This window comes from Mustela erminea, chromosome 9 (genome assembly GCF_009829155.1).
Source record: "Mustela erminea isolate mMusErm1 chromosome 9, mMusErm1.Pri, whole genome shotgun sequence".
Classification (NCBI taxonomy): domain Eukaryota; kingdom Metazoa; phylum Chordata; class Mammalia; order Carnivora; family Mustelidae; genus Mustela; species Mustela erminea.
In genome coordinates, this window is record NC_045622.1 from 22,071,694 (window position 1) to 22,086,251 (window position 14,558).

Below are 14,558 nucleotides of genomic sequence, written 5' to 3' on the forward strand. Positions count from 1 at the left end.
CTCAGCCAATATGATGCACTGAATATTTACACTTAGCATTAAATAACTATTATGCAAAAGCACTTCACAGTAATATCTAAGTATATTTATGGAAAGCTAAATTATATTGCCAGGTTTATTTTAGACCACGGAAGCCCCTGGGAAGGGATATTGTGTATTTTAAAGAGTAAATGTAAACTATTAAATAGAGAGAGGCTTTGTGGAATGTAACACATTCTACCTAGGTAAATCACAGAGCAATTACACAGTAAACTTTTCTTTGATGAAGCACTGAAGTGATGACATGTAATTACTTTTCCAATGCTGCACCATGTGTTTATCAAAATGTTAATGCAAGCATAATAACAGGCTGTATGTTTGCGCCGAGAATGTCAGAGCCATCCAGCTGTCAATCACATCTGAAAATAAAATCGCAAATAAGCAGGCAGCTTGATAACAGGAGTGACAGCCAATACTCACTCAGCTGATAAGTACTTTGCTCCCTCCACCAATCACAGTGACAGTGTAATATACCTAATAGGGGAGTCTATCTTTTATTAGCCGGAATGGAACCGAGTGGCATAAATGGGCTGAACCTTGTGTGTGGCTCCCCCTCTCCCTCCTCTATGTTCTGCTAATGGGGCATCTCTCAGGTGCCAGCCAATCCCATTTTCTTCCTCCAGGCTTCTCCAGAGTGGTGCCCTTGTGTGAAAGGCTGCAGAGCCCACAGCCGGGCCGGCATTATGCAAACTCCATTCCGGCCTGGCTTCCCAGCCAAGGGGCCTGGTTCGAACCATTAAGAACAAGCCTTGCTGCAGCTTCCTTGGTCATGATCCCCAAGACAAGAAGTCCAAAGCTATGGCCTGCTTTAGAAACTGGCTGTTTTTGCCTAAAGCTCTTAATGCAACTCACAGAAAGAGAGAGAAGAAAAGGTGCCCTGTTTTGAAAAACAAGTGCCCAAACTGCCAGGAAATCAGGATGAGCTAAGCAGTGCCTGGAGATTAGAAGCACCCCTCGGGAGATTTCCTGGGGTCAAGTCCTAAATGGGCCCCTCATAAGGTCATTTTCCATATCATTTTCTTGTGCTATGGAACGTCTGGGAAATGAGCACTTTAGTTCTGGAAACCTCGTGTTCACCCTGACTCATGCCCTCTTGACATTCTCTGAGAACACTTTTCACTAAAGGATCCTTTCCAATGTATCTAAAAATTGCCAACCACTTGTTAAAGTATGAGCAGGTGCACACATTACCTTCTCATTTAGATTAATAATTCCAAACCTTCTTTACAGTATGGGACACATTTTTAGAATTTCATCTTGCTTATGCACAGTAGGGCAATCTGGTTGGAAATAAGTCAAACCTTCTAGTTATGAAGGTTCTAGTTACGATTTCCGCCTTCTCTGACCGCAGTGACTGCTGGGAAAATTTCTATCACGCGCTTCGACTAATAGGTATCTTTTGACAGATAGTTTTTTACAGAAACTTCAAAAGTCACCCAAACGAGGAAAGCTTTGGAGTTTCCAGGGACCATGGATTCAGAGACCCTTGCCCTCCTTGATACGACCTTTTGGACCCTCAGGGACTAGGCAGTGGAGGCAAGAGGTAAGAATTTAGACAGGGGAGCCTGGGTGGCTCAGTGGATTAAAGCCTCTGCCTTCGGCTCAGGTCATGATCCCAGGGTCCTGGGATCAAGCCCCACGCTGGGCTCTCTGCTCAGCAGGGAGCCTGCTTGCTCCTCTCTCTGCCTGATTCTCTGCCTACTTGTGATCTATCCGTCAAATAAATAAATAAAATCTCAAAAAAAAAAAAAAAAGAATTTAGACAGACCTCAAAGGTCTGCTTGCCAAGCCCATCTGCTCATATCCCGATTTCAAGGCACATGCTTGCTTCTCCCACCACAGCAAGTATCATTTCCATGAAAGGCGATGAATCTCCTTGGGTTTAAGTGAAAGCAGGTAGGATTTGCTACTGTCATGTGCCTTGCTCTTCTCTTCCAAAAAAGGAACGGAGTCAAATACTGACTCAGGGCCCTAAGTCCCTGGTAGCTGAGCAGGAGATAGGAAGGTCATTACATGTTGGAGAGAGTCCTCAAGAAGCCAGCTACAGTTCAGAGGAAAAGGGACAACAGGAAAAGACCAAGCAGGGGACCAGAGGTGTCAGGAGAGGCATCTTCCAACAGCCTAGCATTGAAAGCCCTTTACAGTGTGTTCTCAACAAATGCATCCTGCCTCACTTCATGTCACCTCCTTCTCCCACATCCAAGTCTTCTTGGTCCTAGGCACACAGAACTTCGCACTAGTCCCAAGTGCACGGTCACTGTCATAATCTCCATGACTCCTCTCATGTTGGAACCTATGCTTAGAATGCCCTTAACTCATTCTCTGCACTTGGAAAAAAATTCACCACTCTTTTCAAGTTTCGGGAAGGGGACTTAATCTGTGGTGAATGTTCTAGAATGCTATGAATTCTATCGCACTTGTTGCTCTCACCTCATCACTCCTGGAGCCTGTCTACATTGGCATTTTCTTCCCTAGGTATATGGTTTCCTCTTCCCTGCATCACACTATGAAGAGCTCAGGGACAGGCATCAGGTCTAGAACTTTGGTTTGGAATGCCCAGGCCCTCCACAGGCTGGTTTACGAATTCACAAAAGGTGCTCAAAAGTGCTTGATAATTTGAATGTATAACCCAAAATTAGCATGTTGTACAAAAGAAGGACTGTTATGCATTTATTCAGAGTCAAAAACTGGAGTGGAGAGGCAGAGATACAGTTTTTGAATCAGCACAAAGATCATTACAGCAGCTCAACAATGGAAGTCTCTTGATGTCACGAGATCCCCAGCTCTACAGGTATTAAATGGAGGGTGTCTGGGCTTCTTGGGAGAGGGCACAAATGCCCTCAATGATCCCCATGAGTCTTTATGATAATTTTGACTTTAAGACACCATGAAGCATTAGGCCTATATAAATGAATAAAAAATAGTTTGGGTCTACTAGTTAGAAGAAAAGATCTGTAGTGGCATGGGTCTCACTGTACCTAAGATTCACTTGTGAATCCTGTTAGTAATCCTGGACTCCATTCTGAACAAAAATTCTGCGCAGCAATGTGGAGAAGGTCGCTGGAAATCTACATTTTAAATCATCACTTTAGATATTTTGTTGGAAGTAGCTCCAGGACTACCGTTGGAGACAGACTGTTCCAGAATGTGCCGATCGATGAACTTAAACCTTGTTATTTGACTTTATGTTGACATGAACTCAACTCAACCTACAGGTTTTTACCCACACTGAGATGTGTGTGTACAAAAAATTTATAATTTGGGCTCAAGATCCAAGTACAGAGCAAAGTGTAGGTCTACAAAGCCAAACTGCCAGGATGAAGGGCTTTCTCAGAGTAAAGGTGCTTGAGGAGCTCTGAGAAAGCAGAGGTGGGTTGGTCAGGACACAGCCCCAAAGTCCTCAGGGTAAAATGACAAATGAGCAAGGAAGCCAAGATCACAACCCAGAAAACGAATTAACTGGTCAACTAGATGGCAGATTCTGAGGCATATTCCCAGAGAAATGAGATAAAGAGATTTGCCGAGCTTGCAGAGAGCTCAAAAGCCATGATGTCCTCTCTCGGGAGAGGCTAATGAAGTGGAGGGGGTCATTCAGAAAAGCCCAGCAACCATATTTTTTTTTTTTTAAGATTTTATTTATTTATTTGACAGAGAGAGATCACAGGTAGATAGAGAGGCAGGCAGAGAGAGAGAGGGAAGCAGGCTCCCTGCTGAGCAGAGAGCCCGACGCGGGACTCGATCCCAAGACCCCGAGATCACCCGAGCCGAAGGCAGCGGCTTAACCCACTGAGCCACCCAGGCGCCCCCCAGCAACCATATTTTAGCACAGAGGTGGCGTGAGGGTCTGAGATACACAAGAGGACAAGTGGCTGCTTAGCAATTCAAGAGCTTCAAACTGGATGACCAATACATGACAACGTTTGCAGAGTTAACGTTGTTTGGAGTTGATAATTCAACCAACCCTCCTTTGGAATACACGTTGAGTGAAGGGGCAACAGGTTGAGTCAGTGTATTATTATTTTTTAAAAATTTTACTTATTTATTTGAGAGAGAGAGTTTGTGCATGAGAGAGCCTGGGAAGGGGAAGGGAGGAGCAGAGCGAGAAGCAAGCTCCCCGCTGAGCAGGGAGCCCGACATGGGGCTCCATCCCAAGACCCTGGAATCATGACCTGAGCTGAAGGCAGACGCTCAATTGACTGAGCCACTGAGGTGCCCCAGATTATTTTTTAAATGTATAAACCCTTCCACAGACTCAAACTTAATACAGAAGATCGACACTGAGATTGGATGTAGTCGGATATAGGGTCATTTCAAAGACCGCTAAGACCTTGAATATGAGAGAGGAATCTGGCGTCCATAGGTACTATAGTCTCCAGTCTTGGACAGCCATCACGTCTTCATTTTTACATCTCAGTAGTGAGAAAGATCTCAAAGGCAGAAGCGTATCAAGTTTGGAAAGATTCACCTTCCAGTGCTCTTGGATCCGTAGTAGAAATATGGTGGGAAACAGAAGGACCTCAGTATGGTGACATCTTCTGCAATGTCCATGTTGCCTTCGGTATTATTTTTGTTAAGTTTTTTTTTTTTTACTTTAAATTCCAGTGCAGTTAACGTACGGAGTTATATTACTTCCAAGTGTATAACACAGTGATTCAACAGTTCCATACGTGATTCTGTGCTCCTCATGGTGAGTGTACTCCTTATGCCCCGTAATCCACCTCCCCTCTGATGTGCTTTATTTTAAATGGGTGCCCTCAGTTAAAGTTTTTATTTCTTTTTTCCACAAGAACACTTTCATGTTGCCTTCATTATGGGCACAGACTTCCTTGAGAAATGATGGCAATGTGGAAATCTTAGACTTGTTTCCTGAAATGGACGTTCTGAAAAAATTTTAGGTCTATTTTTTATCCAATGTATTAAATTTCTTGGGAAAGGCTGTTGAAGTACAGATCACCCTAGAATCCTAGAAACCTTAGATCTATTTGAGTTTTGTTTGCATTGTTGGTAAATGCCCAGGATCATAGTAACCATTTCCATTACTGCCATCACCATCATCATCTCCATTATAAAGCCTTCTTCTTCCAATTGAGAAAAAGCCAGCACTACTGAGTCTGTTTTTATTTAGAATTTATTTGTTAATTCTCTTGTGGAAACTGGGACTCCCTTCTTTTCTGAATTAGACAGTTTCAATTAGCTGGAGCACAGAGCGGAGGACAACCAGCTGGCTTACGAGCTACCTCAGGTTATGGGCCCCAGACCTGCCCCATTGTCTTGTGTAATTCTAGAGTATTTGGAGGCTTTGAAAAGAGGTCTCATTGTTCTATTTGGCAACAAATGTTCCATCTAAGAAACTGTGAGGCTCACAGGGTAAGCGTGATTTCACCACTGTCTGAGATCACTGGTGATGGGTTATGGAAGCAAATTGGTAAACATGAGGAATGGGACCATGGGAGACTTCCTTCTCTTCCACGCTCAATCACTTCTCACCCTGAGCCTGAGCTCTCTCCTCTCTCTCGACCCTTGCTCTTTTGTTCTGCTCTATCTCGAAATTCTGACTCTTTCACACCCTCCCCTGCTCACCGTTCATTGGACATCCTTGCCCCCATCCCACTCTGCCTGGTCTTAATGAAGATGCTAAGTGGTGTTAGCCCATCAACAGTCCTTCATGATAAGCACTTTCCATGGTGGAACAAACCCAGGGATCTGAAGGAGGGAGAAGCTGGAAGCAAAGAGTGCGGGAATCTGCAACATTCTGAGTGGGAGTCTCAATATGGTGACATCTTCTGCCATGTCCATGCGGAAGTATATAGTGAAATACACTAATCCTGAGCATTGCTTCCATCATGGTATCAACAGAGTCATTTATACGCATCTGAAGCATTCCCTGTCTTCCCCTTCAGAATCCCTCCCAAGGTCTCAGTGCATGAATATTTCATTTACTGCCTTCGTTTATACTCCCTTAGCCCTTGCTTGATCACCTATCAGTGTCAATAAGAGTGGTGTATGGTTCATTGGACAGTAGAGGGCTTCACTCTGCTCACCAAAGACAAACGTTTTACTTAAACTGGAGGTCTTCTGCCTGAAAATACAGCCATGTTTCCGTGCTACATTCCAAAACAGGTGTTGGATAATTCAGTAATTAGTATGCATGTCTAACTCCAGGCAGCTTCTCTTGATCTCTCAATTATAGTTAGCTGGGTCCTCTGAAGTTTGCAATAGTTAATTAGACCATTAGTGAACAGTTGTGCTAGAGAGCCAAGTTCTGCATTCGGTGGACACCTTGGTCCAAAGCACAGAGCATCAGGCCGGTCCTTGCCTGGGGAATGCCAGTCTGAAGGGTGACCCAAGGCCGGGAGGACGTAGATCGTCTTTTGAATAACAGCTGGAGGGAAGTCTCTTTTATGAGCAGAGAATAACGGCCACATTCTTTATTCTGTCCCACCCTTGACAGGAAAATTCACATTCCAGTAGTGATCAGTTTTATAAATGTCTCCTCAGGGGGGAGAAAAAGAAACCTTTAACATTCAGAAAAGAGGATAATGGTTCTGAGTGGGATCAGGAAAGTCAAAATCGGAGGTTAGCCCAGGAACCAGAGATCAGCCTCCCTGTCTGACCCTGCTTCACCTTGACTACCCTTCTGGGACAATGTGGGAAAGGCAGGGGGCAGTGGTGGAGGGGAGTATGCAGGGGTCCCTGCAAGGTAAACTGGGCACAAAATTAAGGATGGCAGTTCGGAAATGGTTGCTTTGGGATAATTGAGGTATCATGTCATCTGCAACATCAAAGTCTGACTATCCAAAACTCCTGATAATTGCTCAGGTTCAGCGTTGAATGTACCCTATGAATATTAGAGCAAGCGTGCATTCATCACTCTAAGACTAAAAGACAAGCGTGTCTTGTCAGTGGAACAGTGGGGAGATGCTTTGGGGATTGGAGGCTAAGGAGTAAGGAGCATTACTGATGATGGTCACGGTCAGCATGCTTTCCAAGGAGGATTCTCTTATCTGCCCAGATTTAGCTTCCATGCTGTTCTTTTTCCAAATTCATTAAGTCAAAAGGGTCACTGCTCATTCTTCACCAACTTGGGAGGTGTTATTCCACAGCCCATCCATATTTGCAGTGGGGGAGGGATCTGGGCTGGTCTACTGAGCAAGTTTACATTCCTCACCCTCTCCTCCCCACCACCCCCAAACACCCCAAGGTTTCCCCAATCTTGGCCCAGAATGTAAAGGCCACAGAATGACATGCACAGCAGAAACAATGTTTAAAATGAACCGAATATTGGAGATGAAATTCGTACAGTGGAAGAAGGCTGCATTTGGTAGGACCAATCTCTCTTTGGCCACTGTGTGACCCCATGTAAGTCACATGACTTCTTTCTGTTACATGGGCACCATGGGAATGGGGCATCATGTTGCCTTCAGAATGCATTAGCGAAGGTGATGTCATTCGTCTCCTTGGGGATGGGAGGCAGAGCATAGGAACAGAGGATAGAAGGTAGAGATTTGACTCTTCTCTTACCTCTGCTCAGTGAGGGTCCTTGAGCAAATCTTGTTCCGACAAGGGCATCGATTCCTTTAACCATAAACTGGAATCCTGTAGGGCCTGTTCTACATACCCCCTTGAACGAAGGTGAGGACTAAACGTGATAACTTTGTGAAAGTATTTTGGAATCTGCAAAGGGCAACATAAACACACAGCACAGGCTGGAGTGAGGCAGGTGCGCAATCAAGTGGGCTGAACTGATTGCTGGGAAGCTGGGGAGAAAACTCTGAGTTCGGGTTGCTAATCCAGACAGCAGCCACAAAGGCTGGTATCAGACAATTTACAATTCAGAGCTTACCAGAGCCTGGAAGAGTCTTTCAAGCAAGGGAGCTCAGCTCAGTCCCTACCTCAATTCCACTTCGCTGTGCTGTGAATTTAAAGGGCTCTTATCAGATTCTTACCAGGCTCTCTACAGATCAATTCCTACGTAGGAGAAGAGCGTAGGGAGAGCACACCAAAACGTTCTAGGATTTTTGTCTCCATCAGCCAAGACACCACGATCTGCCTTCATTAAGCATCCTTTATAAAGACAGGGCCAGGGGCCCCGAGTCAGGTGCTAGACATCATTCTGTCTCATCTGTCTGATGCTAGGATGGGGTATCTGCACTCGCTTGCCTCCCTCCTATTCTAAGACGTACCATTTCATGATTCCGTGATTCCCTACCAGAAGTTCAATGAATAGGGGCGCCTGGGTGGCTCAGCCATTAAGGGTCTGCCTTCAGCTCAGGTCATAATCCAGGGTCCTGGGATCGAGCCCTGCATTGGGTTCCCTGCTCAGCGGGAAGCCTTCTTCTCCCTCTCTTATTCCCCCTGCTTGTGTTCTGTCTCTCTCTGTCAAATAAATAAATAAAATCTTAAAAAAAAAAAAACCCAAGTTCAATGACTAGATAATATTTAGACTCTGTGGTGCCAAACAAGGTTTACTAAGTGTCAGATGTCCTCCTTCAGTTAAACAACGATAGAGTACCGGCTCTCCTCATGGTAGCAGGCTAAGCCCAGAGCAATTATTTTGAATCTTTTCACTTATACAGTGGTTCAAGTTGATGAAGACCATTTACAAATTTATTAGTATACATATATATATGTATACACACACACACACACACACACACACCTGGATTGTTATTTTCTCATGTTGATGGTTCTAATACCCCTGTGGGACAAGCCTTATCATTTCTATTTTGCAGGTCAGTAAACTATCATCCAGAGAAGTTAAGGTTACATACTTAGTCAACAGGGGAGCCAGGACTTAATAAAGGGTGTGTATTTGCTTTGATGGGTTTATTGACCTATAATTAGCATATAGTAAATTGCACGTGTTTAAAGTGTACAATGTTAGAAGTCGTGACATGTGTCCACTATGAAGCCATCACTGCCACTAGGATGACGAACACATCCAACGTCCCCAAAGTTTTCTGATGCACTTTTCTGATCTCTCCCTTTTGCCCTCCTGCAGGAAAGCAATTTTCAGCCTTTTGTTTTAAAAAAGAGGTTTGCCATTTCTAGGACTTTACAAAAATGGAATCACATAGTAGAAACTCCTTTGGGGGGATGGTTCCTTTCACTTGGCATAAGTATTGTGAGATTCATCTACATTGTTGTGTTGTTAGCACTTCAGTCCTTTCTGCTGCTCAGTACCATGCCATTGTGTGGATGTACCATGACTTGTTCTGATTTGGTGTCCAACTGTTTGTTTGTTTGTTTGTTTGTTTTTAAGTTTTCCTCTTAGAACAAAGAACAAGCAAAAAAAAATTTTTTTAAAAAGAGGCCAGTTCCTTCTATTGCCCTTACAACTATACATGATGAAAGCAGCTCAAGTCTTAGGTCTCAAATATCTCGTGATTCAGTGAGAAGAGGCATCAGGACTTCGCTCAGTATTAGGAAGAGTCGTCTTGAGTAGGTTGTGTCGGGGCCCATGCACTGAGACAGCAGCCTGTCGCTTACAGACAAGGAGAACTCACAAAGGCACCAACAACAGAGAACTTTGGAAAAATTAAGAGAGCAATTTAGAAACGGATAATTAGATATCTTTTACAGGGTATTTGGGAAATTAAATTAGCTTTTTTTTTTTTTGAATGAAGATTTGGGGGGAATCACTTTATAAAAAAATACTGCTGTGACTGACTATTTTTCTAATATCCTCTGCCTGCCTTTCTTGCATATCCCAGAAAGTCGCACTTTAGCCCTTAGCTGCGACAGCCAATCATAGCCTGTAATTGCATTCACTGCATAAATTGTCAGTGTCATGAATAATAAAATTAGTTTACATAAACCCCCAGCCACAATCACAAATAAATCTGGTGGAGGATCCCATGTCCTTTCATTCTGGAGGGAAGGGTCAGTGTAATCTCTATAGTTAAATTCTTGAATTAAAACAGAAACACAATTATTAGAGGACATTGGGGTGGAAACAGGAGGAGAATGGTGGGGTGCATAGCAGGCACAACAGAGAACAGGGCTCTCACTGAGAAACCTTCAGAGAGTGCTATGTCCCTAGGATGGGCAGCCCTGACTGCCATGATGGCCAAGAATGGGTCTGCTGTGGTCATCCCAGCGGACCAGCCCTCACTCGGCGAGGGCCCTCAGGTTCTCTGCAGGAGGAGTGTAGAGGGAAAGCATGGAGCCCCAAAGGCAGAGCCGTCCTTTTTTCCACCCCTGCTGTGTCCTACTGTAACTCCCTGCATATTCCCCAATCCACATCTGAAACCCATGCAGGAGTCTGACACCATAATCAGCTACATCCCATTAAGAACTTCCCCCTTTCGTAGTGACTGAGCCCCCAGTCTCCTACTCCCTGGCTGTGTGCAGAGGTATGCTGAGGGTTCCAGAAGTCCCTGCTCCGCTTCTGTTTGACTGAGTGACTGCATGCGCTAGCACAGGGCTTCTGGGGACCCATTCTGACGGCCGAGCAGTTTTTGTCAGCTTCTCTTTTCCCTTGCAGGCCCTGCTCAAACGCTCTGCCTTCTTGAGACGTTACTAAAGCGGCCAAGGGAAGCCGAAGAGGAATCAGCGACCCCACATTTCAACTCGGAGTGCTTGTCGACCCCAGTCGGTCAGCATGGTGGCCTGCCTGTGCCCTGTGCTCTCCCAGCATCCCCCTGGCTGCATCCCTTAGTGCTGCTTCTGTTTGGGTCACATGACTGTCCCTAACACAACCGCTTCTTCCACCCCATCCCCCCCACCCCAAACCCCAGCTCCCGGACAGAGTCAGTTGCGGCACGGACCGTCCCCTCTTCCGTCCCCTCTTCCGTCCCCCACTCGCCTGACTCCAGTTCCAAGCCCACTCCTCTGTCTTCATTTAATGAGGTTTATTGTTTGTGCTTAGTACTTCTCAAAGCCCCGTCACCCTCTCTGCATTTGCTTTTAGATCTTCAGCCTGCCAGAGAGGTGGGCTTTTGAAGCTGCCTTCTTTAATTCAGTACCTGGCTTCTGCATTTAACGGCACATGGGTTTGAAGTATACATAAACCACAGTGGAAACATCTGAGAAGCATCCCGAGACACCGCAAATTATAAAGGGCGATTAAGAAATAGTGTGGTACTCTAGCTCCTCGTGCCTTAGAACTTGATTCTTTGTATCAAAAAGATGCAGGGATATCAAAATATCACTGTCTGACTCTGATAATGACTTCCTGGAGTTTCATACATTTGTGGAACAAAGATATAATTTTAATTATCAGCAGCTCCATTTAAAAAAAAAAAAAAACCTCTTTGGCTGTTACAAAGGATGGGGGTGCGGGGGTAGGAGGAAGGACGAGGGGGAGGAGGAAGAGGGAGGTGAAGTGTCCCCTCGGGGCTGCACTGTGAGGACATCCTGCCATCGCTAGGTGGAGGTCTCGAGGGCGGCAGGTGGAGGGCAGCTCCAGCGGCCGATCTGTCTTGCTGGTACTAACAGTGTAAGGCAGCGAGTGACAGGAGCCTCTCTCCCAGAGAAGCCAGGTGGCCTAATCATCAAGGCAAACGCACCGACTCCAGCAATCACACTGAGCCAATTTCGCTTCTAGAATCCAGCTCTGACCAGCTGAGTCAAAGAAGAAAGGCCACCAGGAGGGGCCATTCCTGGAGCCCGGGCCGTGTGGGAGGCTCCGGAGGCTGGGACAGCAGCAGGCAGAATATGAGTGGCCCCCCACACCAAGTGAGGTCCCTGCTATCCTTGGGAAATTGAGCTCCATGAACAAAAGCTTATTTAAGAAGGCCTAAGACTGTCTGTAAAAGGACGGCTGGAGAGTGATGTCCTTCAGGAAGTCAGCAAGTGTGCGCTGTAAGGCGTCACCGACTTTGGGAGCCGTGGGTGCTCCTCGTGTTCCTTGAACCCCGACTCCGGGATGGAACCCTGGATCCAAGGGGCCCAAATTCTGATTCTGGTCTTGCTGGGGTCCAGGTGCACCTGGGGGAAATCCCATAGCCTCCCTGGTCCTTAATGGCCTCTTAGTGACTTTCTAGCTATTTTTAGCCTTGGAAGTTTTGCTTTTTCCAAATGAAATGTGACACGTACACTCGATATTTAAAGTAGCTAAAAGCCTGGGTGGAAGGGGGCTCCCTGCTCTGTTTTCCTCTCCCTCCTTTGCTCCTGCCCCAGCAGAGGCAGCGGGACCTCGGAGGAGCCCTCACCCTCCTCAGAACTGAGCAGGAACACAAAGCTCTAAACTAGCTTTACGACCACTGCTGGTTGTAAAACTTTATGACTTGATTTTAATCTGTACTGTTTAGGACATACTCAGGAGGGCCCCCAAGAGAGGCACAAGTGACAGGCTTGTTTCTGGAAAAATCAGCTATCATTTATTCTGAAGGAGGAAAAACACCCTGACAACCCTAAGAAAATAATTTCTCTTTCACAGCCTTATTATGAATGTTGAGCACAGCTGGAAGCAAGCTGTGTGTGTGTGTGTGTGTGTGTGTGTGTGTGTGTGTGCAGGCACGCATTTCCAGAGGCTGGGTGTGGTTGGAGGGGCAACCTTTTTGACTATTTTTGATATTGTCTGCAAGGTAAAGAGACACTAGGACCTGACCCGAGCTTTGTGTCCCGGGCACAATGGCCACAGCGACCCTGAGTGGGAAAGGTGCTTGGAGTTTTCTTAGAGTCCCACGCAAGTACTCCCCGATCTTCCTCCAGGGTGAACAAGAGACCCAAGCAGAGTTCATCTAGTGGACAGATCCACTCCTGAACACAGAGGGCTGCCTGACGTCCTGGCTGCAGGTCTGGGCTGGGAGAGGGCTGAGTCTTCTGATTGCCTGTGAGAGAGAATTTCGCTGTATCCCTGAACACCTGTTTTCATGCTGGGGAAGGATTTTGGTGCTACAGTAATTTCCCCCTATTGTTTGGCATCCCGGCGTTCACATTAGAGAAACACAGGAGAGGAACAGTGTTCTCAGGAGAAAATTTCAGCATTTAGGATTCACACAAATAAATATACTGACTGCACATGCTTCCCCCACTTCCCGCAAACCACTCACAACAATTCAGACAAAACATCTTTTCAGATGGCTCTTCCCCTATAATTTCACTTGCTTTAAAACTGGCGATGGGGTTATATCTGATGTCCCTGGACGTCCATCATGCATTTATTTTATCTAGCTTAGTGCTAGGCGGCAATTAGCAAAGGTAACACTAATTAGGTTTTACAATGTAATATGTGTCCCTCTAAACTTAAGTCATAGCATTTTAAGCTTCTAATGATTGCAAGGTCATTTTGCTATTCTTCATAATAGCAGGGATGCTAATGAGTATATTTGGTATGCATGGGAATGCCCCTATTTCCTCTTGGGGCTTATTAGCATTTATTGGGGACACTTTACTTAATTTGTTGCTCAGCTCATGCCTTAAACGGAACCAGTGAACCAGCCACCTGAAGGGCTGCAAGTGGGATCGACCCTCTCAAAGGCCAGGCTCTCCGGGTTATTGCTAGAAGAATCACCTGTTTTTCCCTGGACTTGGAAGGTTCCCATCCTTTCTATCCAACTCCCTTAGCTGGACAACCTTCATCTCCCACCTCCAAATGCACTTAAACGTGCTTCTTCCCGATGAGAAAAAGATTGTATTACTAAACGAGGTATGTCATAAGGACCTTCACATCCATAGTTTTGTGTTTCCATTATGCGGTCAGCATATTCTGGGTGTATTTGCTGCAATCAGTTTCTGTTTCTGAATCTGTAAGCTCTTGGGAGGCAGAACAGAACACAAGCCCGAGAGCTGGTCTCGGTAAGCAGCCACCCTGACCCGCATGGGGCTCGGCGTTCGGGCTGGGCTTTTGGATACCGTGGGGGACCATGGGCTGGGGGAAGTGACGAGGATGAGGCACAAGCCTCCTGAGCAGACATCTCTCTGGGTTCAGCTGGGTAGGTGTGACAAAACATATTTGCATGCTTGCCATGCCCAAACCATCATGTTGGGGCGGGGGACGACCTCAGGACAAAGTGGTTTTGAGAGACGCTGGTGAGCCTCGGCCCTCCTGTCTTCCTTCCATGGGAGTGAAGGCAGTGATGAAACTAGGGATTATGCACAAACTGGAGAAAGCTAGGTTGTCTTCATTTCTTTAGTCACTCGGTAAGGGGCTATCTCCGTGGGGGTGAGACCGGCCTTCTGAGGTTACCTTCCAGGGTAGGGAGACCACAGCAAGCAGCTGACAACCCAACTGATTTTTTACTTTTAATCATGTGTAGGAAAATAAAAAGGTGTTTTGCAAGATGGGGTGCTATGACCTGACCTCCTTGGGGGAGGGGTCGGGGGACCCCGGCAGAGAGCGAGGCTTCAGCTGAGCTCTGAGGGATAAGTTAGGATTCCACGATCAACACGGAGGGAAGGGCGGTCTTGGGAGGGAGAGAAGCACGCGGGATGGTCTAGGGCAGAAAAGACCAAAGAGTTGAAAGAACAAAAGGAGGGCAGCCCTGGGTGCATCTGTCCAGTCAGACTGGGGTCGGGGCAGGCAGCGCCCTGCGGGCACGCCACAGACCTCCACGTGTGCACTTGGCCGTGGA

At 46.2% G+C, this 14,558-nt stretch overlaps 1 protein-coding gene and 1 long non-coding RNA gene across 6 annotated transcripts in view; one reads left to right on the plus strand and one right to left on the minus strand.

The window, feature by feature from the left end:
* The window catches only part of KIRREL3 (kirre like nephrin family adhesion molecule 3), a 545,218-nt gene that overhangs the window by 430,094 nt on the left and 100,566 nt on the right, over positions 1-14,558 (minus strand). The window lies entirely within an intron of this gene.
* On the plus strand, positions 1,265-11,281 carry LOC116599456. Its single transcript, XR_004289385.1, has 3 exons — positions 1,265-1,582; positions 4,642-4,726; positions 10,526-11,281. It is a non-coding gene; the product is annotated as an uncharacterized LOC116599456 (long non-coding RNA).